Consider the following 27,938-nt stretch of genomic DNA (forward strand, 5'->3'; position numbering starts at 1 on the left):
GTTCATACTGTATGATAGACTGTTGGTTCATACTGTATGATAGACAGTTGGTGCATACTGTATGATAGACAGTTGGTGCATACTGTATGATAGACAGTTGGTGCATACTGTATGATAGACTGTTGGTGCATACTGTATGATAGACTGTTGGTGCATACTGTATGATAGACTGTTGGTGCATACTGAATGATAGACTGTTGGTGCAGACTGTATGACAGACAGTTGGTGAATACTGTATGATAGACTGTTGGTGCATACTGTATGATAGACTGTTGGTGCATACTGTATGATAGACTGTTGGTGCATACTGTATGATAGACAGTTGGTGCATACTGTATGATAGACAGTTGGTGCACACTGATAGACAGTTGGGGAATACTGTATTATAGACAGTTGGTGCATACTGTATGATAGACAGTTGGTGCATACTGTATGATAGACAGTTGGTGCATACTGTATGATAGACTGTTGGTGCATACTGTATGATAGACAGTTGGTGCGACCTGTATCATAGACTGTTGGTGCATACTGTATGATAGACAGTTGGTTCATACTGTATGATAGACTGTTGGTGCATACTGTATGATAGACAGTTGGAGCATACTGTATGATAGACAGTTGGTGCATACTGTATGATAGACAGTTGGTGCATACTGTATGATAGACAGTTGGTGCATACTGTATGATAGACAGTTGGAGCATACTGTATGATAGACAGTTGGTGCATACTGTATGATAGACAGTTGGTGCATACTGTATGATAGACAGTTGGTGCATACTGTATGATAGACAGTTGGTGCATACTGTATGATAGACAGTTAGTGCATGCTGTATGATAGATAGTTGGTGCATACTGTATGATAGACAGTTGCACATACTGTATGATAGACTGTTGGTGCATACTGTATGATAGACTGTTGGTTCACACTGTATGATAGACTGTTGGTGCATACTGTATGATAGACTGTTGGTGCATACTGTATGATAGACAGTTGGTGCATACTGTATGATAGACAGTAGGTGCATACTGTATGATAGACAGTTAGTGCATGCTGTATGATAGATAGTTGGTGCATACTGTATGATAGACAGTTGGTGCATACTGTATGATAGACAGTTGGTGCATACTGTATGCTAGACAGTTGGTGCACACTGATAGACAGTTGGTGCATACTGTATGATAGACAGTTGGTGCATACTGTATGATAGACTGTTGGTGCATACTGTATGATAGACAGTTGGTGCGACCTGTATGATAGACTGTTGGTGCATACTGTATGATAGACAGTTGGTGCATACTGTATGATAGACTGTTGGTGCAGACTGTATGATAGACAGTTGGTGCATACTGTATGATAGACAGTTGGTGCGACCTGTATGATAGACTGTTGGTGCATACTGTATGATAGACTGTTGGTGCATACTGTATGATAGACAGTTGGTGCATACTGTATGATAGACAGTTGGTGCATACTGTATGATAGACAGTTGGTGCATACTATATGATAGACAGTTGGTGCATACTGTATGATAGACAGTTGGTGCATACTCTATGTTAGACAGTTGGTACATACTTTATGATAGACAGTTGGTGCATACTGTATGATAGACAGTTAGTGCATACTGTATGATAGACTGTTGGTGCATACTGTATGATAGACAGTTGGTGCATACTGTATGATAGACAGTTGGTGAATACTGTATGATAGACAGTTGGTGCATACTGTATGATAGACAGTAGGTGCATACTGTATGATAGACAGTTAGTGCATGCTGTATTATAGATAGTTGGTGCATACTGTATGATAGACAGTTGGTGCATACTGTATGATAGACAGTTGGTGAATACTGTATGATAGACAGTTGGTGCGACCTGTATGATAGACTGTTGGTGCATACTGTATGATAGACAGTTGGTGCAGACTGTATGATAGACAGTTGGTGCATACTGTATGCAAGACAGTTGGTGCACACTGATAGACAGTTGGTGCATACTGTATGATAGACAGTTGGTGCATACTGTATGATAGACTGTTGGTTCATACTGTATGATAGACAGTTGGTGCGACCTGTATGATAGACTGTTGGTGCATACTGTATGATAGACAGTTGGTGCATACTGTATGATAGACTGTTGGTGCAGACTGTATGATAGACAGTTGGAGCATACTGTATGATAGACAGTTGGTGCGACCTGTATGATAGACTGTTGGTGCATACTGTATGATAGACTGTTGGTGCATACTGTATGATAGACAGTTGGTGCATACTGTATGATAGACTGTTGGTGCATACTGTATGATAGACTGTTGGTGCATACTGTATGATAGACTGTTGGTTCATACTGTATGATAGACTGTTGGTTCATACTGTATGATAGACTGTTGGTTCATACTGTATGATAGACAGTTGGTGCATACTGTATGATAGACAGTTGGTGCATACTGTATGATAGACAGTTGGTGCATACTGTATGATAGACTGTTGGTGCATACTGTATGATAGACTGTTGGTGCATACTGTATGATAGACTGTTGGTGCATACTGAATGATAGACTGTTGGTGCAGACTGTATGACAGACAGTTGGTGCATACTGTATGATAGACTGTTGGTGCATACTGTATGATAGACTGTTGGTGCATACTGTATGATAGACTGTTGGTGCATACTGTATGATAGACAGTTGGTGCATACTGTACTGATAGACTGTTGGGGAATACTGTATTATAGACAGTTGGTGCATACTGTATGATAGACAGTTGGTGCATACTGTATGATAGACAGTTGGTGCATACTGTATGATAGACTGTTGGTGCATACTGTATGATAGACAGTTGGTGCGACCTGTATGATAGACTGTTGGTGCATACTGTATGATAGACAGTTGGTGCATACTGTATGATAGACTGTTGGTGCATACTGTATGATAGACAGTTGGTGCATACTGTATGATAGACAGTTGGTGCATACTGTATGATAGACAGTTGGTGCATACTGTATGATAGACAGTTGGTGCATACTGTATGATAGACAGTTGGTGGATACTGTATGATAGACAGTTGGAGCATACTGTATGATAGACAGTTGGTGCATACTGTATGATAGACAGTTGGTGCATACTGTATGATAGACAGTTAGTGCATGCTGTATGATAGATAGTTGGTGCATACTGTATGATAGACAGTTGCACATACTGTATGATAGACTGTTGGTGCATACTGTATGATAGACTGTTGGTTCACACTGTATGATAGACTGTTGGTTCATACTGTATGATAGACTGTTGGTGCATACTGTATGATAGACAGTTTGTGCATACTGTATGATAGACAGTTGGTGCATACTGTATGATAGACAGTTTGTGCATGCTGTATGATAGACAGTTGGTGCATACTGTATGATAGACAGTTGGTGCATACTGTATGATAGACAGTTGGTGCATACTGTATGCTAGACAGTTGGTGCACACTGATAGACAGTTGGTGCATACTGTATGATAGACAGTTGGTGCATACTGTATGATAGACTGTTGGTGCATACTGTATGATAGACAGTTGGTGCGACCTGTATGATAGACTGTTGGTGCATACTGTATGATAGACAGTTGGTGCATACTGTATGATAGACTGTTGGTGCAGACTGTATGATAGATAGTTGGTGCATACTGTATGATAGACAGTTGGTGCATACTGTATGATAGACAGTTGGTGCATAATATATGATAGACAGTTGGTGCATACTGTATGATAGACAGTTGAAGCATACTGTATGATAGACAGTTGGTGCATACTGTATGATAGACAGTTGGTGCATACTATATGATAGACAGTTGGTGCATACTGTATGATAGACAGTTGGTGCATACTCTATGTTAGACAGTTGGTACATACTTTATGATAGACAGTTGGTGCATACTGTATGATAGACAGTTAGTGCATACTGTATGATAGACTGTTGGTGCATACTGTATGATAGACAGTTGGTGCATACTGTATGATAGACAGTTGGTGCATACTGTATGATAGACAGTTGGTGCATACTGTATGATAGACAGTTGGTGCATACTGTATGATAGACAGTTAGTGCATGCTGTATTATAGATAGTTGGTGCATACTGTATGATAGACAGTTGGTGCATACTGTATGATAGACAGTTGGTGAATACTGTATGATAGACAGTTGGTGCGACCTGTATGATAGACTGTTGGTGCATACTGTATGATAGACAGTTGGTGCAGACTGTATGATAGACAGTTGGTGCATACTGTATGCTAGACAGTTGGTGCACACTGATAGACAGTTGGTGCATACTGTATGATAGACAGTTGGTGCATACTGTATGATAGACTGTTGGTTCATACTGTATGATAGACAGTTGGTGCGACCTGTATGATAGACTGTTGGTGCATACTGTATGATAGACAGTTGGTGCATACTGTATGATAGACTGTTGGTGCAGACTGTATGATAGACAGTTGGAGCATACTGTATGATAGACAGTTGGTGCGACCTGTATGATAGACTGTTGGTGCATACTGTATGATAGACTGTTGGTGCATACTGTATGATAGACAGTTGGTGCATACTGTATGATAGACAGTTGGTGCATACTGTATGATAGACTGTTGGTGCATACTGTATGATAGACTGTTGGTTCATACTGTATGATAGACTGTTTGTTCATACTGTATGATAGACTGTTGGTGCCTACTGTATGATAGACAGTTGGTGCATACTGTATGATAGACAGTTGGTGCATACTGTATGATAGACAGTTAGTGCATGCTGTATGATAGACAGTTGGTGCATACTGTATGATAGACAGTTGGTGCATACTGTATGATAGACAGTTGGTGCATACTGTATGATAGACAGTTGGTGCATACTGTATGATAGACTGTTGGTGCATACTGTATGATAGACTGTTGGTGCATACTCTATGATAGACTGTTGGTTCATACTGTATGATAGACTGTTGGTTCATACTGTATGATAGACAGTTGGTGCATACTGTATGATAGACAGTTGGTGCATACTGTATGATAGACAGTTGGTGCATACTGTATGATAGACTGTTGGTGCATACTGTATGATAGACTGTTGGTGCATACTGTATGATAGACTGTTGGTGCATACTGTATGATAGACTGTTGGTGCAGACTGTATGACAGACAGTTGGTGAATACTGTATGATAGACTGTTGGTGCATACTGTATGATAGACTGTTGGTGCATACTGTATGATAGACTGTTGGTGCATACTGTATGATAGACAGTTGGTGCATACTGTATGATAGACAGTTGGTGCACACTGATAGACAGTTGGGGCATACTGTATTATAGACAGTTGGTGCATACTGTATGATAGACAGTTGGTGCATACTGTATGATAGACAGTTGGTGCATACTGTATGATAGACTGTTGGTGCATACTGTATGATAGACAGTTGGTGCGACCTGTATGATAGACTGTTGGTGCATACTGTATGATAGACAGTTGGTGCATACTGTATGATAGACTGTTGGTGCATACTGTATGATAGACAGTTGGTGCATACTGTATGATAGACAGTTGGTGCATACTGTATGATAGACAGTTGGTGCATACTGTATGATAGACAGTTGGTGCATACTGTATGATAGACAGTTGGTGCATACTGTATGATAGACAGTTGGTGCATACTGTATGATAGACAGTTGGAGCATACTGTATGATAGACAGTTGGTGCATACTGTATGATAGACAGTTGGTGCATACTGTATGATAGACAGTTGGTGCATGCTGTATGATAGACAGTTGGTGCATACTGTATGATAGACAGTTGCACATACTGTATGATAGACTGTTGGTGCATACTGTATGATAGACTGTTGGTTCACACTGTATGATAGACTGTTGGTTCATACTGTATGATAGACTGTTGGTGCATACTGTATGATAGACAGTTGGTGCATACTGTATGATAGACAGTAGGTGCATACTGTATGATAGACAGTTAGTGCATGCTGTATGATAGATAGTTGGTGCATACTGTATGATAGACAGTTGGTGCATACTGTATGATAGACAGTTGGTGCATACTGTATGCTAGACAGTTGGTGCACACTGATAGACAGTTGGTGCATACTGTATGATAGACAGTTGGTGCATACTGTATGATAGACTGTTGGTGCATACTGTATGATAGACAGTTGGTGCGACCTGTATGATAGACTGTTGGTGCATACTGTATGATAGACAGTTGGTGCATACTGTATGATAGACTGTTGGTGCAGACTGTATGATAGACAGTTGGTGCATACTGTATGATAGACAGTTGGTGCGACCTGTATGATAGACTGTTGGTGCATACTGTATGATAGACTGTTGGTGCATACTGTATGATAGACAGTTGGTGCATACTGTATGATAGACAGTTGGTGCATACTGTATGATAGACAGTTGGTGCATACTATATGATAGACAGTTGGTGCATACTGTATGATAGACAGTTGGTGCATACTCTATGTTAGACAGTTGGTACATACTTTATGATAGACAGTTGGTGCATACTGTATGATAGACAGTTAGTGCATACTGTATGATAGACTGTTGGTGCATACTGTATGATAGACAGTTGGTGCATACTGTATGATAGACAGTTGGTGAATACTGTATGATAGACAGTTGGTGCATACTGTATGATAGACAGTTGGTGCATACTGTATGATAGACAGTTAGTGCATGCTGTATTATAGATAGTTGGTGCATACTGTATGATAGACAGTTGGTGCATACTGTATGATAGACAGTTGGTGCATACTGTATGATAGACAGTTGGTGCGACCTGTATGATAGACTGTTGGTGCATACTGTATGATAGACAGTTGGTGCAGACTGTATGATAGACAGTTGGTGCATACTGTATGCAAGACAGTTGGTGCACACTGATAGACAGTTGGTGCATACTGTATGATAGACAGTTGGTGCATACTGTATGATAGACTGTTGGTTCATACTGTATGATAGACAGTTGGTGCGACCTGTATGATAGACTGTTGGTGCATACTGTATGATAGACAGTTGGTGCATACTGTATGATAGACTGTTTTTGCATACTGTATGATAGACAGTTGGTGCATACTGTATGATAGACAGTTGGTGCGACCTGTATGATAGACTGTTGGTGCATACTGTATGATAGACTGTTGGTGCATACTGTATGATAGACAGTTGGTGCATACTGTATGATAGACAGTTGGTGCATACTGTATGATAGACTGTTGGTGCATACTGTATGATAGACTGTTGGTTCATACTGTATGATAGACTGTTGGTTCATACTGTATGATAGACTGTTGGTGCATACTGTATGATAGAGAGTTGGTGCATACTGTATGACAGACAGTTGGTGCATACTGTATAATAGACAGTTAGTGCATGCTGTATGATAGACAGTTGGTGCATACTGTATGATAGACAGTTGGTGCATACTGTATGATAGACAGTTGGTGCATAATATATGATAGACAGTTGGTGCATACTGTATGATAGACAGTTGAAGCATACTGTATGATAGACAGTTGGTGCATACTGTATGATAGACTGTTGGTTCATACTGTATGATAGACTGTTGGTGCATACTGTATGATAGACAGTTGGTGCATACTGTATGATAGACTGTTGGTTCATACTGTATGATAGACTGTTGGTTCATACTGTATGATAGACAGTTGGTGCATACTGTATGATAGACAGTTGGTGCATACTGTATGATAGACAGTTGGTGCATACTGTATGATAGACTGTTGGTGCATACTGTATGATAGACTGTTGGTGCATACTGTATGATAGACTGTTGGTGCATACTGTATGATAGACTGTTGGTGCATACTGTATGACAGACTGTTGGTGAATACTGTATGATAGACTGTTGGTGCATACTGTATGATAGACAGTTGGTGCATACTGTATGAGAGACAGTTGGTGCACACTGATAGACAGTTGTGGAATACTGTATGATAGACAGTTGGTGCATACTGTATGATAGACAGTTGGTGCATACTGTATGATAGACAGTTGGTGCATACTGTATGATAGACTGTTGGTGCATACTGTATGATAGACAGTTGGTGCGACCTGTATCATAGACTGTTGGTGCATACTGTATGATAGACAGTTGGTTCATACTGTATGATAGACTGTTGGTGCATACTGTATGATAGACAGTTGGAGCATACTGTATGATAGACAGTTGGTGCATACTGTATGATAGACAGTTGGTCCATACTGTATGATAGACAGTTGGTGCATACTGTATGATAGACTGTTGGTGCATACTGTATGATAGACTGTTGGTGCAGACTGTATGATAGACAGTTGGTGCATACTGTATGCTAGACAGTTGGTGCACACTGATAGACAGTTGGTGCATACTGTATGATAGACAGTTGGTGCATACTGTATGATAGACTGTTGGTGCATACTGTATGATAGACAGTTGGTGCGACCTGTATGATAGACTGTTGGTGCATACTGTATGATAGACAGTTGGTGCATACTGTATGATAGACTGTTGGTGCAGACTGTATGATAGACAGTTGGTGCATACTGTATGATAGACAGTTGGTGCGACCTGTATGATAGACTGTTGGTGCATACTGTATGATAGACTGTTGGTGCATACTGTATGATAGACAGTTGGTGCATACTGTATGATAGACAGTTGGTGCATACTGTATGATAGACAGTTGGTGCATACTATATGATAGACAGTTGGTGCATACTGTATGATAGACAGTTGGTGCATACTCTATGTTAGACAGTTGGTACATACTTTATGATAGACAGTTGGTGCATACTGTATGATAGACAGTTAGTGCATACTGTATGATAGACTGTTGGTGCATACTGTATGATAGACAGTTGGTTCATACTGTATGATAGACTGTTGGTGCATACTGTATGATAGACAGTTGGTGCATACTGTATGATAGACAGTAGGTGCATACTGTATGATAGACAGTTAGTGCATGCTGTATTATAGATAGTTGGTGCATACTGTATGATAGACAGTTGGTGCATACTGTATGATAGACAGTTGGTGCATACTGTATGATAGACAGTTGGTGCGTCCTGTATGATAGACTGTTGGTGCATACTGTATGATAGACAGTTGGTGCAGACTGTATGATAGACAGTTGGTGCATACTGTATGCTAGACAGTTGGTGCACACTGATAGACAGTTGGTGCATACTGTATGATAGACAGTTGGTGCATACTGTATGATAGACTGTTGGTTCATACTGTATGATAGACAGTTGGTGCGACCTGTATGATAGACTGTTGGTGCATACTGTATGATAGACAGTTGGTGCATACTGTATGATAGACTGTTGGTGCAGACTGTATGATAGACAGTTGGAGCATACTGTATGATAGACAGTTGGTGCGACCTGTATGATAGACTGTTGGTGCATACTGTATGATAGACTGTTGGTGCATACTTTATGATAGACAGTTGGTGCATACTGTATGATAGACAGTTGGTGCATACTGTATGATAGACTGTTGGTGCATACTGTATGATAGACTGTTGGTTCATACTGTATGATAGACTGTTGGTTCATACTGTATGATAGACTGTTGGTGCCTACTGTATGATAGACAGTTGGTGCATACTGTATGATAGACAGTAGGTGCATACTGTATGATAGACAGTTGGTGCATGCTGTATGATAGACAGTTGGTGCATACTGTATGATAGACTGTTGGTGCATACTGTATGATAGACAGTTGGTGCATAATATATGATAGACAGTTGGTGCATACTGTATGATAGACAGTTGGTGCATACTGTATGATAGACAGTTGGTGCATACTGTATGATAGACAGTTGGTGCATACTGTATGATAGACAGTTGGTGCGACCTGTATGATAGACTGTTGGTGCATACTGTATGATAGACTGTTGGTGCATACTGTATGATAGACAGTTGGTGCATACTGTATGCTAGACTGTTGGTGCACACTGATAGACAGTTGGTGCATACTGTATGATAGACTGTTGGTGCATACTGTATGATAGACTGTTGGTTCATACTGTATGATAGACAGTTGGTGCGACCTGTATGATAGACTGTTGGTGCATACTGTATGATAGACAGTTGGTGCATACTGTATGATAGACTGTTGGTGCAGACTGTATGATAGACTGTTGGTTCATACTGTATGATAGACTGTTGGTTCATACTGTATGATAGACTGTTGGTGCCTACTGTATGATAGACAGTTGGTGCATACTGTATGATAGACAGTAGGTGCATACTGTATGATAGACAGTTAGGCATGCTGTATGATAGATAGTTGGTGCATACTGTATGATAGACAGTTGGTGCATACTGTATGATAGACAGTTGGTGCATAATATATGATAGACAGTTGGTGCATACTGTATGATAGACAGTTGGTGCATACTGTATGATAGACATTTGGTGCATACTGTATGATAGACTGTTGGTTCATACTGTATGATAGACTGTTGGTGCATACTGTATGATAGACAGTTGGTGCATACTCTATGATAGACTGTTGGTTCATACTGTATGATAGACTGTTGGTTCATACTGTATGATAGACAGTTGGTGCATACTGTATGATAGACAGTTGGTGCATACTGTATGATAGACAGTTGGTGAATACTGTATGATAGACAGTTGGTGCGACCTGTATGATAGACTGTTGGTGCATACTGTATGATAGACAGTTGGTGCAGACTGTATGATAGACAGTTGGTGCACACTGATAGACAGTTGGTGCATACTGTATGATAGACAGTTGGTGCATACTGTATGATAGACTGTTGTTTCATACTGTATGATAGACAGTTGGTGCGACCTGTATGATAGACTGTTGGTGCATACTGTATGATAGACAGTTGGTGCATACTGTATGATAGACTGTTGGTGCAGACTGTATGATAGACAGTTGGTGCATACTGTATGATAGACAGTTGGTACGACCTGTATGATAGACTGTTGGTGCATACTGTATGACATACTGTTGGTGCATACTGTATGATAGACAGTTGGTGCATACTGTATGATAGACAGTTGGTGCATATTGTATGATAGACAGTTGGTGCATACTATATGATAGACAGTTGGTGCATACTGTATGATAGACAGTTGGTGCGACCTGTATGATAGACTGTTGGTGCATACTGTATGATAGACAGTTGGTTCATACTGTATGATAGACTGTTGGTGCATACTGTATGATAGACAGTTGGTGCGACCTGTATGATAGACTGTTGGTGCATACTGTATGATAGACAGTTGGTTCATACTGTATGATAGACTGTTGGTGCATACTGTATGATAGACAGTTGGAGCATACTGTATGATAGACAGTTGGTGCATACTGTATGATAGACAGTTGGTGCATACTGTATGATAGACAGTTGGTGCATACTGTATGATAGACATTTGGAGCATACTGTATGATAGACAGTTGGTGGATACTGTATGATAGACAGTTGGAGCATACTGTATGATAGACAGTTGGTGCATACTGTATGATAGACAGTTGGTGCATACTCTATGTTAGACAGTTGGTACATACTTTATGATAGACAGTTGGTGCATACTGTATGATAGACAGTTAGTGCATGCTGTATGATAGATAGTTGGTGCATACTGTATGATAGACAGTTGGTGCATACTGTATGATAGACTGTTGGTGCATACTGTATGATAGACTGTTGGTTCATACTGTATGATAGACTGTTGGTTCATACTGTATGATAGACTGTTGGTGCATACTGTATGATAGACAGTTGGTGCATACTGTATGATAGACAGTAGGTGCATACTGTATGATAGACAGTTAGTGCATGCTGTATGATAGATAGTTGGTGCATACTGTATGATAGACAGTTGGTGCATACTGTATGATAGACAGTTGGTGCATAATATATGATAGACAGTTGGTGCATACTGTATGATAGACAGTTGGTGCATACTCTATGTTAGACAGTTGGTACATACTTTATGATAGACAGTTGGTGCATACTGTATGATAGACAGTTAGTGCATACTGTATGATAGACTGTTGGTGCATACTGTATGATAGACTGTTGGTGCATACTGTATGATAGACAGTTGGTGAATACTGTATGATAGACAGTTGGTGCATACTGTATGATAGACAGTAGGTGCATACTGTATGATAGACAGTTAGTGCATGCTGTATTATAGATAGTTGGTGCATACTGTATGATAGACAGTTGGTGCATACTGTATGATAGACAGTTGGTGAATACTGTATGATAGACAGTTGGTGCGACCTGTATGATAGACTGTTGGTGCATACTGTATGATAGACTGTTGGTGCAGACTGTATGATAGACAGTTGGTGCATACTGTATGCTAGACAGTTGGTGCACACTGATAAGACAGTTGGTGCATACTGTATGATAGACAGTTGGTGCATACTGTATGATAGACTGTTGGTGCATACTGTATGATAGACAGTTGGTGCGACCTGTATGATAGACTGTTGGTGCATACTGTATGATAGACAGTTGGTGCATACTGTATGATAGACTGTTGGTGCAGACTGTATGATAGACAGTTGGTGCATACTGTATGATAGACAGTTGGTGCGACCTGTATGATAGACTGTTGGTGCATACTGTATGATAGACTGTTGGTGCATACTGTATGATAGACAGTTGGTGCATACTGCATGATAGACAGTTGGTGCATACTGTATGATAGACAGTTGGTGCATACTATATGATAGACAGTTGGTGCATACTGTATGATAGACAGTTGGTGCGACCTGTATGATAGACTGTTGGTGCATACTGTATGATAGACTGTTGGTTCATACTGTATGATAGACTGTTGGTGCATACTGTATGATAGACAGTTGGTGCATACTGTATGATAGACTGTTGGTGCAGACTGTATGATAGACAGTTGGTGCATACTGTATGATAGACAGTTGGTGCGACCTGTATGATAGACTGTTGGTGCATACTGTATGATAGACTGTTGGTGCATACTGTATGATAGACAGTTGGTGCATACTGTATTATAGACAGTTGGTGCATACTGTATGATAGACAGTTGGTGCATACTATATGATAGACAGTTGGTGCATACTGTATGATAGACAGTTGGTGCGACCTGTATGATAGACTGTTGGTGCATACTGTATGATAGACAGTTGGTTCATACTGTATGATAGACTGTTGGTGCATACTGTATGATAGACTGTTGGTGCATACTGTATGATAGACAGTTGGTGCATACTGTATGATAGACTGTTGGTTCATACTGTATGATAGACTGTTGGTTCATACTGTATGATAGACAGTTGGTGCATACTGTATGATAGACTGTTGGTGCATACTGTATGATAGACTGTTGGTGCATACTGTATGATAGACTGTTGGTGCATACTGTATGATAGACTGTTGGTGCATACTGTATGATAGACTGTTGGTGCATACTGTATGATAGACTGTTGGCGCATACTGTATGATAGACTGTTGGTGCATACTGTATGATAGACAGTTGGTGCATACTGTATGATAGACTGTTGGTGCATACTGTATGATAGACAGTTGGTGCGACCTGTATGATAGACTGTTGGTGCATACTGTATGATAGACAGTTGGTGCATACTGTATGATAGACTGTTGGTGCATACTGTATGATAGACAGTTGGTGCATACTGTATGATAGACAGTTGGTGCGACCTGTATGATAGACTGTTGGTGCATACTGTATGATAGACTGTTGGTGCATACTGTATGATAGACTGTTGGTGCATACTGTATGATAGACAGTTGGTGCATACTGTATGATAGACAGTTGGTGCATACTGTATGATAGACAGTTAGTGCATACTGTATTATAGATAGTTGGTGCATACTGTATGATAGACAGTTGGTGCATACTGTATGATAGACTGTTGGTGCGACCTGTATGATAGACTGTTGGTGCATACTGTATGATAGACTGTTGGTGCATACTGTATGATAGACAGTTGGTGCATACTGTATGATAGACAGTTGGTGCATATACTGTATGATAGACAGTTGGTGCATACTGTATGATAGACTGTTGGTGCATACTGTATGATAGACTGTTGGTGCATACTGTATGATAGACTGTTGGTGCATACTGTATGATAGACTGTTGGTGCATACTGTATGATAGACAGTTGGTGCATACTGTATGATAGACAGTTGGTGCATACTGTATGATAGACAGTTGGTGCATACTGTATGATAGACTGTTGGTGCATACTGTATGATAGACTGTTGGTTCATACTGTATGATAGACTGTTGGTGCATACTGTATGATAGACAGTTGGTGCATACTGTATGATAGACTGTTGGTGCATACTGTATGATAGACAGTTGGTGCATACTGTATGATAGACAGTTGGTGCGAACTGTATGATAGACTGTTGGTGCATACTGTATGATAGACTGTTGGTGCATACTGTATGATAGACAGTTGGTGCATACTGTATTATAGACAGTTGGTGCATACTGTATGATAGACAGTTGGTGCATACTATATGATAGACAGTTGGTGCATACTGTATGATAGACAGTTGGTGCGACCTGTATGATAGACTGTTGGTGCATACTGTATGATAGACAGTTGGTTCATACTGTATGATAGACTGTTGGTGCATACTGTATGATAGACTGTTGGTGCATACTGTATGATAGACAGTTGGTGCATACTGTATGATAGACTGTTGGTTCATACTGTATGATAGACTGTTGGTTCATACTGTATGATAGACAGTTGGTGCATACTGTATGATAGACAGTTGGTGCATACTGTATGATAGACTGTTGGTGCATACTGTATGATAGACTGTTGGTGCATACTGTATGATAGACTGTTGGTGCATACTGTATGATAGACAGTTGGTGCATACTGTATGATAGACTGATAGCGCAGACTGTATGATAGACTGATGGCGCAGACTGTATGATAGACAGTTGGAGCATACTGTATGATAGACAGTTGGTGCGACCTGTATGATAGACTGTTGGTGCATACTGTATGATAGACAGTTGGTGCATACTGTATGATAGACAGTTGGTGCATACTGTATGATAGACAGTTGGTGCATACTGTATGATAGACAGTTGGTGCATACTGTATGATAGACTGTTGGTGCATACTGTATGATAGACAGTTGGTGCGACCTGTATGATAGACTGTTGGTGCATACTGTATGATAGACAGTTGGTGCATACTGTATGATAGACTGTTGGTGCAGACTGTATGATAGACAGTTGGTGCATACTGTATGATAGACAGTTGGTGCGACCTGTATGATAGACTGTTGGTGCATACTGTATGATAGACTGTTGGTTCATACTGTATGATAGACTGTTGGTTCATACTGTATGATAGACTGTTGGTGCATACTGTATGATAGACAGTTGGTGCATACTGTATGATAGACAGTAGGTGCATACTGTATGATAGACAGTTAGTGCATGCTGTATGATAGATAGTTGGTGCATACTGTATGATAGACAGTTGGTGCATACTGTATGATAGACTGTTGGTGCATACTGTATGATAGACAGTTGGTGCATACTGTATGATAGACTGTTGGTGCAGACTGTATGATAGACAGTTGGTGCATACTGTATGATAGACAGTTGGTGCGACCTGTATGATAGACTGTTGGTGCATACTGTATGATAGACTGTTGGTGCATACTGTATGATAGACAGTTGGTGCATACTGTATTATAGACAGTTGGTGCATACTGTATGATAGACAGTTGGTGCATGCTATATGATAGACAGTTGGTGCATACTGTATGATAGACAGTTGGTGCGACCTGTATGATAGACTGTTGGTGCATACTGTATGATAGACAGTTGGTTCATACTGTATGATAGACTGTTGGTGCATACTGTATGATAGACTGTTGGTGCATACTGTATGATAGACAGTTGGTGCATACTGTATGATAGACTGTTGGTTCATACTGTATGATAGACTGTTGGTTCATACTGTATGATAGACAGTTGGTGCATACTGTATGATAGACAGTTGGTGCATACTGTATGATAGACTGTTGGTGCATACTGTATGATAGACTGTTGGTGCATACTGTATGATAGACTGTTGGTGCATACTGTATGATAGACAGTTGGTGCATACTGTATGATAGACTGATAGCGCAGACTGTATGATAGACTGATGGCGCAGACTGTATGATAGACTGTTGGTGCATACTGTATGATAGACAGTTGGTGCGACCTGTATGATAGACTGTTGGTGCATACTGTATGATAGACAGTTGGTGCATACTGTATGATAGACAGTTGGTGCATACTGTATGATAGACAGTTGGTGCATACTGTATGATAGACAGTTGGTGCATACTGTATGATAGACAGTTGGTGCATACTGTATGATAGACAGTTGGTGCATACTGTATGATAGATAGTTGGGACAGACTGTTTGATAGACAGTTGGTGCATACTGTATGATAGACAGATGGTGCATACTGTTTGATAGACTGTTGGTGCATACTGTATGATAGACTGTTGGTGCATACTGTATGATAGACTGTTGGTGCATACTGTATGATAGACTGTTGGTGCATACTGTATGATAGACTGTTGGTGCATACTGTATGATAGACAGTTGGTGCATACTGTATGATAGACTGTTGGTGCATACTGTATGATAGACTGTTGGTGCTTACTGTATGATAGACAGTTGTTGCATACTGTATGATAGACAGTTGGTGCATACTGTATGATAGACAGTTGGTGCATATTGTATGATAGACTGATAGCGCAGACTGTATGATAGACTGATTGCTCAGACTGTATGATAGACAGTTGGTGCATACTGTATGATAGACAGTTGGTGCGACCTGTATGATAGACTGTTGGTGCATAATGTATGATAGACAGTTGGTGCATACTGTATGATAGACAGTTGGTGCATACTATATGATAGACAGTTGGTGCATACTGTATGATAGACAGTTGGTGCATACTGTATGATAGACAGTTGGTGCATACTGTATGATAGACAATTGGTGCATACTGTATGATAGACAGTTGGTGCATACTGTATGATGGACAGTTGGTACAGACTGTTTGATAGACAGTTGGTGCATACTGTATGATAGACAGATGGTGCATACTGTTTGATAGACAGTTGGTGCATACTGTATGATAGACAGTTGGTGCATACTGTATGATAGACTGTTGGTGCATACTGTATGATAGACTGTTGGTGCATACTGTATGATAGACTGTTGGTGCAGACTGTATGATAGACAGTTGGTGAATACTGTATGATAGACTGTTGGTTCATACTGTATGATAGACTGTTGGTTCATACTGTATGATAGACTGTTGGTGCATACTGTATGATAGACAGTTGGTGCATACTGTATGATAGACTGTTGGTGCAGACTGTATGATAGACAGTTGGTGCATACTGTATGATAGACAGTTGGTGCGACCTGTATGATAGACTGTTGGTGCATACTGTATGATAGACTGTTGGTGCATACTGTATGATAGACAGTTGGTGCATGCTGTATGATAGACAGTTGGTGCATACTGTATGATAGACAGTTGGTGCATACTATATGATAGACAGTTGGTGCATACTGTATGATAGACAGTTGGTGCGACCTGTATGATAGACTGTTGGTGCATACTGTATGATAGACAGTTGGTTCATACTGTATGATAGACTGTTGGTGCATACTGTATGATAGACTGTTGGTGCATACTGTATGATAGACAATTGGTGCATACTGTATGATAGACTGTTGGTTCATACTGTATGATAGACTGTTGGTTCATACTGTATGATAGACAGTTGGTGCATACTGTATGATAGACAGTTGGTGCATACTGTATGATAGACTGTTGGTGCATACTGTATGATAGACTGTTGGTGCATACTGTATGATAGACTGTTGGTGCATACTGTATGATAGACAGTTGGTGCATACTGTATGATAGACTGATAGCGCAGACTGTATGATAGACTGATGGCGCAGACTGTATGATAGACAGTTGGAGCATACTGTATGATAGACAGTTGGTGCGACCTGTATGATAGACTGTTGGTGCATACTGTATGATAGACAGTTGGTGCATACTGTATGATAGACAGTTGGTGCATACTGTATGATAGACAGTTGGTGCATACTGTATGATAGACAGTTGGTGCATACTGTATGATAGACAATTAGTGCATACTGTATGATAGACAGTTGGTGCATACTGTATGATAGACAGTTGGTGCATACTGTATGATAGACAGTTGGTGCATACTGTATGATACACAGTTGGTGCATACTGTATGATAGACAGTTGGTGCATACTGTATGATAGACAGTTGGTGCATACTGTATGATAGACAGTTGGTGCATACTGTATGATAGACAGTTGGTACAGACTGTTTGATAGACAGTTGGTGCATACTGTATGATAGACAGATGGTGCATACTGTTTGATAGACTGTTGGTGCATACTGTATGATAGACTGTTGGTGCATACTGTATGATAGACTGTTGGTGCATACTGTATGATAGACTGTTGGTGGATACTGTATGATAGACTGTTGGTGCATACTGTATGATAGACAGTTGGTGCATACTGTATGATAGACTGTTGGTGCATACTGTATGATAGACTGTTGGTGCTTACTGTATGATAGACAGTTGTTGCATACTGTTTGATAGACAGTTGGTGCATACTGTATGATAGACAGTTGGTGCATACTGTATGATAGACAGTTGGTGCATACTGTATGATAGACTGATAGCGCAGACAATATGATAGACTGATTGCGCAGACTGTATGATAGACAGTTGGTGCATACTGTATGATAGACATTTGGTGCGACCTGTATGATAGACTGTTGGTGCATACTGTATGATAGACAGTTAGTGCATACTGTATGATAGACAGTTGGTGCATACTATATGATAGACAGTTGGTGCATACTGTATGATAGACAGTTGGTGCATACTGTATGATAGACAGTTGGTGCATACTGTATGATAGACTGTTGGTGCATACTGTATGATAGACTGTTGGTGCATACTGTATGATAGACAGTTGGTGCATACTGTATGATAGACTGTTGGTTCATACTGTATGATAGACAGTTGGTGCATACTGTATGATAGACAGTTGGTGCATACTGTATGATAGACAGTTGCAGCATACTGTTTGATAGACAGTTAGTGCATACTGTATGATTGACAGTTGGTGCATACTGTTTGATAGACAGTTGGAGCATACTGTATGATAGACAGTTGGTGCATACTGTATGATAGACTGTTGGTGCATACTGTATGATAGACTGTTGGTGCATACTGTATGATAGACAATTGGTGCATACTGTATGATAGACAGTTGGTGCATACTGTATGATAGACAGTTGGTGCATACTGTATGATAGACAGTTGGTGCATACTGTATGATAGACAGTTGGTGCATACTGTATGATAGACAGTTGGAGCATACTGTATGATATACAGTTGGTGCATACTGTATGATAGACTGTTGGTGCATACTGTATGATAGACAGTTGGTGCATACTGCATGATAGACTGTTGGTGCATACTGTATGATAGACTGTTGGTTCATACTGTATGATAGACTGTTGGTGCATACTGTATGATAGACTGTTGGTGCATACTGTATGATAGACAGTTGGTGCATACTGTATGATAGACAGTTGGTGAATACTGTATGATAGACAGTTGGTGCGACCTGTATGATAGACTGTTGGTGCATACTGTATGATAGACAGTTGGTGCATACTGTATGATAGACTGTTGGTGCATACTGTATGATAGACTGTTGGTGCAGACTGTATGATAGACAGTTGGTGCATACTGTATGCTAGACAGTTGGTGTTCACTGATAGACAGTTGGTGCATACTGTATGATAGACAATTGGTGCAAACTGTATGATAGACTGTTGGTGCATACTGTATGATAGACAGTTGGTGCGACCTGTATGATAGACTGTTGGTGCATACTGTATGATAGACAGTTGGTGCATACTGTACGATAGACTGTTGGTGCAGACTGTATGATAGACAGTTGGTGCATACTGTATGATAGACAGTTGGTGCGACCTGTATGATAGACTGTTGGTGCATACTGTATGATAGACTGTTGGTGCATACTGTATGATAGACAGTTGGTGCATACTGTATGATAGACAGTTGGTGCATACTGTATGATAGACAGTTGGTGCATACTATATGATAGACAGTTGGAGCATACTGTATGATAGACAGTTGGTGCGACCTGTATGATAGACTGTTGGTGCATACTGTATGATAGACAGTTGGTTCATACTGTATGATAGACTGTTGGTGCATACTGTATGATAGACAGTTGGTGCATACTGTATGATAGACTGTTGGTTCATACTGTATGATAGACTGTTGGTGCATACTGTATGATAGACAGTTGGTGCATACTGTATGATAGACTGTTGGTTGATACTGTATGATAGACTGTGGGTTCATACTGTATGATAGACAGTTGGTGCATACTGTATGATAGACAGTTCGTGCATACTGTATGATAGACAGTTGGTGCATACTGTATGATAGACTGTTGCTGCATACTGTATGATAGACTGTTGGTGCATACTGTATGATAGACTGTTGGTGCATACTGTATGATAGACAGTTGGTGCATACTGTATGATAGACTGATAGCGCAGACTGTATGATAGACTGATGGCGCAGACTGTATGATAGACAGTTGGAGCATACTGTATGATAGACAGTTGGTGCGACCTGTATGATAGACTGTTGGTGCATACTGTATGATAGACAGTTGGTGCATACTGTATGATAGACAGTTGGTGCATACTGTATGATAGACAGTTGGTGCATACTGTATGATAGACAGTTGGTGCATACTGTATGATAGACAGTTGGTGCATACTGTATGATAGACAGTTGGTGCATACTGTATGATAGACAGTTGGTACAGACTGTTTGATAGACAGTTGTTGCATACTGTATGATAGACAGATGGTGCATACTGTTTGATAGACAGTTGGTGCATACTGTATGATAGACAGTTGGTGCATACTGTATGATAGACTGTTGGTGCATACTGTATGATAGACTGTTGGTGCATACTGTATGATAGACATTTGGTGAATACTGTGTGATAGACTGTTGGTGCATACTGTATGATAGACTGTTGGTGCATACTGTATGATAGACTGTTGGTGCATACTGTATGATAGACTGTTGGTGCATACTGTATGATAGACTGTTGGTGCATACTGTATGATAGACAGTTGGTGCATACTGTATGATAGACAGTTGGTGCATACTGTATGATAGACTGTTGGTTCGTACTGTATGATAGACTGTTTGTGCGTACTGTATGATAGACTGTTGGTGCATACTGTATGATAGACTGTTGGTGCATACTGTATGATAGACAGTTGGTGCATACTGTATGATAGACTGTTGGTTCGTACTGTATGATAGACTGTTGGTGCATACTGTATGATAGACTGTTGGTCCGTACTGTATGATAGACTGTTGGTGCATACTGTATGATAGACTGTTGGTGCATACTGTATGATAGACTGTTGGTGCATACTGTATGATAGACTGTTGGTTCATACTGTATGATAGACTGTTGGTGGGTACTGTATGATAGACTGTTGGTGTGTACTGTATGATAGACTGTTGGTGCGACGTGTATGATAGACTGTTGGTGCATACTGTATGATAGACAGTTGGTGCATACTGTATGATAGACAGTTGGTGCATACTGTATGATAGACAGTTGGTGCATACTGTATGATAGACAATTGGTGCATACTGTATGATAGACAGTTGGTGCATACTGTATGATAGACAGTTGGTGCATACTGTATGATAGACTGTTGGTGCATACTGTTTGATAGACTGTTGGTGCATACTGTATGATAGACAGTTGGTGCATACTGTATGATAGACAGTTGGTGCATACTGTATGATAGACTGTTGGTGCATACTGTATGATAGACAGTTGGTGCGATACTGTATGATAGACTGTTGGTGCATACTGTATGATAGACAGTTGGTGCATACTGTATGATAGACTGTTGGTGCATACTGTATGATAGACAGTTGGTGCATACTGTATGATAGACTGTTGGTGCATACTGTATGATAGACAGTTGGTGCATACTGTATGATAGACTGTTGGTGCATACTGTATGATAGACAGTTGGTGCATACTGTATGATAGACAGTTGGTGCAGACTGTATGATAGACAGTTGGTGCATACTGTATGATAGACTGTTGGTGCATACTGTATGATAGACTGTTGGTGCATACTGTATGATAGACAGTTGGTGCATACTGTATGATAGACTGTTGGTGCATACTGTATGATAGACAGTTGGTGCATACTGTATGATAGACAGTTGGTGCATACTGTATGATAGACAGTTGGTGCATACTGTATGATAGACAGTTGGTGCATACTGTATGATAGACTGTTGGTGCATACTGTATGATAGACTGTTGGTGCATACTGTATGATAGACTGTTGGTGCATACTGTATGATAGACTGTTGGTGCATACTGTATGATAGACTGTTGGTGCATACTGTATGATAGACTGTTGGTGCATACTGTATGATAGACTGTTGGTGCATACTGTATGATAGACTGTTGGTGCATACTGTATGATAGACTGTTGGTGCATACTGTATGATAGACTGTTGGTGCATACTGTATGATAGACTGTTGGTGCATACTGTATGATAGACTGTTGGTGCATACTGTATGATAGACTGTTGGTGCATACTGTATGATAGACTGTTGGTGCATACTGTATGATAGACTGTTGGTGCATACTGTATGATAGACAGTTGGTGCATACTGTATGATAGACTGTTGGTGCGACCTGTATGATAGACTGTTGGTGCATACTGTATGATAGACAGTTGGTGCATACTGTATGATAGACTGTTGGTGCATACTGTATGATAGACAGTTGGTGCATACTGTATGATAGACAGTTGGTGCATACTGTATGATAGACAGTTGGTGCATACTGTATGATAGACAGTTGGTGCGACCTGTATGATAGACTGTTGGTGCATACTGTATGATAGACAGTTGGTGCATACTGTATGATAGACTGTTGGTGCATACTGTATGATAGACAGTTGGTGCATACTGTATGATAGACAGTTGGTGCGACCTGTATGATAGACTGTTGGTGCATACTGTATGATAGACTGTTGGTGCATACTGTATGATAGACAGTTGGTGCATACTGTATGATAGACAGTTGGTGCATACTGTATGATAGACAGTTGGTGCATACTGTATGATAGACAGTTGGTGCATACTGTATGATAGACAGTTGGTGCATACTGTATGATAGACAGTTGGTGCATACTGTATGATAGACTGTTGGTGCATACTGTATGATAGACAGTTGGTGCATACTGTATGATAGACTGTTGGTGCATACTGTATGATAGACTGTTGGTGCATACTGTATGATAGACAGTTGGTGCATACTGTATGCTAGACAGTTGGTGCATACTGTATAGACAGTTGGTGCATACTGTATGATAGACAGTTGGTGCATACTGTATGATAGACTGTTGGTGCATACTTTATGATAGACTGTTGGTGCGACCTGTATGATAGACTGTTGGTGCATACTGTATGATAGACAGTTGGTGCACACTGTTGATAGACTGTTGGTGCATACTGTATGATAGACAGTTGGTGCATACTCTATGATAGACAGTTGGTGCGACCTGTATGATAGACTGTTGGTGCATACTGTATGATAGACAGTTGGTGCATACTGTATGATAGACAGTTGGTGCAGACTGTATGATAGACAGTTGGTGCATACTGTATGATAGACAGTTGGTGCATACTATATGATAGACAGATGGTGCATACTGTTTGATAGACAGTTGGTGCATACTGTATGATAGACAGTTGGTGCATACTGTATGATAGACTGTTGGTGCATACTGTATGATAGACTGTTGGTGCAGACTGTATGATAGACATTTGGTGCATAATGTATGATAGACTGTTGGTGCAGACTGTATGATAGACATTTGGTGAATAATGTATGATAGACTGTTGGTGCATACTGTATGATAGACTGTTGGTGCATACTGTATGATAGACTGTTGGTGCATACTGTATGATAGACTGTTGGTGCATACTGTATGATAGACTGTTGGTGCATACTGTATGATAGACTGTTGGTGCATACTGTATGATAGACAGTTGGTGCATACTGTATGATAGACAGTTGGTGCGACCTGTATGATAGACTGTTGGTTCGTACTGTATGATAGATTGTTTGTGCGTACTGTATGATAGACTGTTGGTGCATACTGTATGATAGACTGTTGGTGCATACTGTATGATAGACAGTTGGTGCATACTGTATGATAGACTGTTGGTTCGTACTGTATGATAGACTGTTGGTGCATACTGTATGATAGACTGTTGGTCCGTACTGTATGATAGACTGTTGGTGCATACTGTATGATAGACTGTTGGTGCATACTCTATGATAGACTGTTGGTTCATACTGTATGATAGACTGTTGGTGGGTACTGTATGATAGACTGTTGGTGTGTACTGTATGATAGACTGTTGGTGCGACCTGTATGATAGACTGTTGGTGCATACTGTATGATAGACAGTTGGTGCATACTGTATGATAGACAGTTGGTGCATACTGTATGATAGACAGTTGGTGCATACTGTATGATAGACAGTTGGTGCATACTGTATGATAGACAGTTGGTGCATACTGTATGATAGACAGTTGGTGCATACTGTATGATAGACAGTTGGTGCATACTGTATGATAGACAGTTGGTGCATACTGCATGATAGACTGTTGGTGCATACTGTATGATAGACTGTTGGTGCATACTCTATGATAGACAGTTGGTGAATACTGTATGATAGACAGTTGGTGCGACCTGTATGATAGACTGTTGGTGCATACTGTATGATAGACAGTTGGTGCATACTGTATGATAGACTGTTGGTGCATACTGTATGATAGACTGTTGGTGCAGACTGTATGATAGACAGTTGGTGCATACTGTATGATAGACAGTTGGTGCATACTGTATGCTAGACAGTTGGTGCACACTGATAGAAAGTTGGTGCATACTGTATGATAGACAGTTGGTGCATACTGTATGATAGACAGTTGGTGCATACTGTATGATAGACAGTTGGTGCGACCTGTATGATAGACTGTTGGTGCATACTGTATGATAGACAGTTGGTGCATACTGTATGATAGACTGTTGGTGCAGACTGTATGATAGACAGTTGGTGCATACTGTATGATAGACAGTTGGTGCGACCTGTATGATAGACTGTTGGTGCATACTGTATGATAGACTGTTGGTGCATACTGTATGATAGACTGTTGGTGCATACTGTATGATAGACAGTTGGTGCATACTGTATGATAGACTGTTGGTGCATACTGTATGATAGACAGTTGGTGCATACTATATGATAGACAGTTGGTGCATACTGTATGATAGACAATTGGTGCGTACTGTATGATAGACTGTTGGTGCATACTGTATGATAGACAGTTGGTGCATACTGTATGATAGACTGTTGGTGCATACTGTATGATAGACTGTTGGTGCATACTGTATGATAGACAGTTGGTGCATACTGTATGATAGACTGTTGGTTCATACTGTATGATAGACTGTTGGTGCATACTGTATGATAGACTGTTGGTGCATACTGTATGATAGACAGTTGGTGCATACTGTATGATAGACTGTTGGTTCATACTGTATGATAGACTGTTGGTGCATACTGTATGATAGACAGTTGGTGCATACTGTATGATAGACAGTTGGTGCATACTGTATGATAGACTGTTGGTTCATACTGTATGATAGACTGTTGGTGCATACTGTATGATAGACTGTTGGTGCATACTGTATGATAGACAGTTGGTGCATACTGTATGATAGACTGTTGGTGCATACTGTATGATAGACTGTTGGTGCATACTGTATGATAGACTGTTGGTGCATACTGTATGATAGACAGTTGGTGCATACTGTATGATAGACTGTTAGCGCATACTGTATGATAGACTGATGGCGCATACTGTATGATAGACTGTTGGAGCATACTGTATGATAGACTGTTGGTGCGACCTGTATGATAGACTGTTGGTGCATACTGTATGATAGACAGTTGGTGCATACTGTATGATAGACTGTTGGTGCATACTGTATGATAGACAGTTGGTGCATACTGTATGATAGACAGTTGGTGCATACTGTATGATAGATAATTAGTGCATACTGTATGATAGACAGTTGGTGCATACTGTATGATAGACCGTTGGTGCATACTGTATGATAGACAGTTGGTGCATACTGTATGATAGACAGTTGGTGCATACTGTATGATAGACAGTTGGTGCATACTGTATGATTGACAGTTGGTGCATACTGTATGATAGACAGTTGGTGCATACTGTATGATAGACAGTTGGTGCATACTGTATGATAGACAGTTGGTACAGACTGTTTGATAGACAGTTGGTGCATACTGTATGATAGACAGATGGTGCATACTGTTTGATAGACTGTTGGTGCATACTGTATGATAGACTGTTGGTGCATACTGTATGATAGACTGTTGGTGCATACTGTATGATAGACTGTTGGTGCATACTGTATGATAGGCAGTTGGTGCATACTGTATGATAGACTGTTGGTGCATACTGTATGATAGACTGTTGGTGCTTACTGTATGATAGACAGTTGTTGCATACTGTATGATAGACAGTTGGTGCATACTGTATGATAGACTGTTGGTGCATACTGTATGATAGACAGTTGGTGCATACTGTATGATAGACTGATAGCGCAGACTGTATGATAGACTGATTGCGCAGACTGTATGATAGACAGTTGGTGCATACTGTATGATAGACAGTTGGTGCGACCTGTATGATAGACTGTTGGTGCATACTGTATGATAGACAGTTGGTGCATACTGTATGATAGACAGTTGGTGCATACTGTATGATAGACAGTTGGTGCATACTGTATGATAGACAGTTGGTGCATACTGTATGATAGACTGTTGGTTCGTACTGTATGATAGACTGTTTGTGCGTACTGTATGATAGACTGTTGGTGCATACTGTATGATAGACTGTTGGTGCATACTGTATGATAGACAGTTGGTGCATACTGTATGATAGACAGTTGGTGCATACTGTATGATAGACAGTTGGAGCATACTGTATGATATACAGTTGGTGCATACTGTATGATAGACTGTTGGTGCATACTGTATGATAGACAGTTGGTGCATACTGCATGATAGACTGTTGGTGCATACTGTATGATAGACTGTTGGTTCATACTGTATGATAGACTGTTGGTGCATACTGTATGATAGACTGTTGGTGCAGACTGTATGATAGACAGTTGGTGCATACTGTATGCTAGACAGTTGGTGCATACTGATAGACAGTTGGTGCATACTGTATGATAGACAGTTGGTGCATACTGTATGATAGACTGTTGGTGCATACTGTATGATAGACAGTTGGTGCGACCTGTATTATAGACTGTTGGTGCATACTGTATGATAGACAGTTGGTGCATACTGTATGATAGACTGTTGGTGCAGACTGTATGATAGACAGTTGGTGCATACTGCATGATAGACTGTTGGTGCATACTGTATAATAGACTGTTGGTTCATACTGTATGATAGACTGTTGGTGCATACTGCATGATAGACTGTTGGTGCATACTGTATGATAGACAGTTGGTGCATACTGTATGATAGACAGTTGGTACATACT

Source organism: Salmo salar, chromosome ssa16 (assembly GCF_905237065.1).
Source record: "Salmo salar chromosome ssa16, Ssal_v3.1, whole genome shotgun sequence".
NCBI lineage: Eukaryota > Metazoa > Chordata > Actinopteri > Salmoniformes > Salmonidae > Salmo > Salmo salar.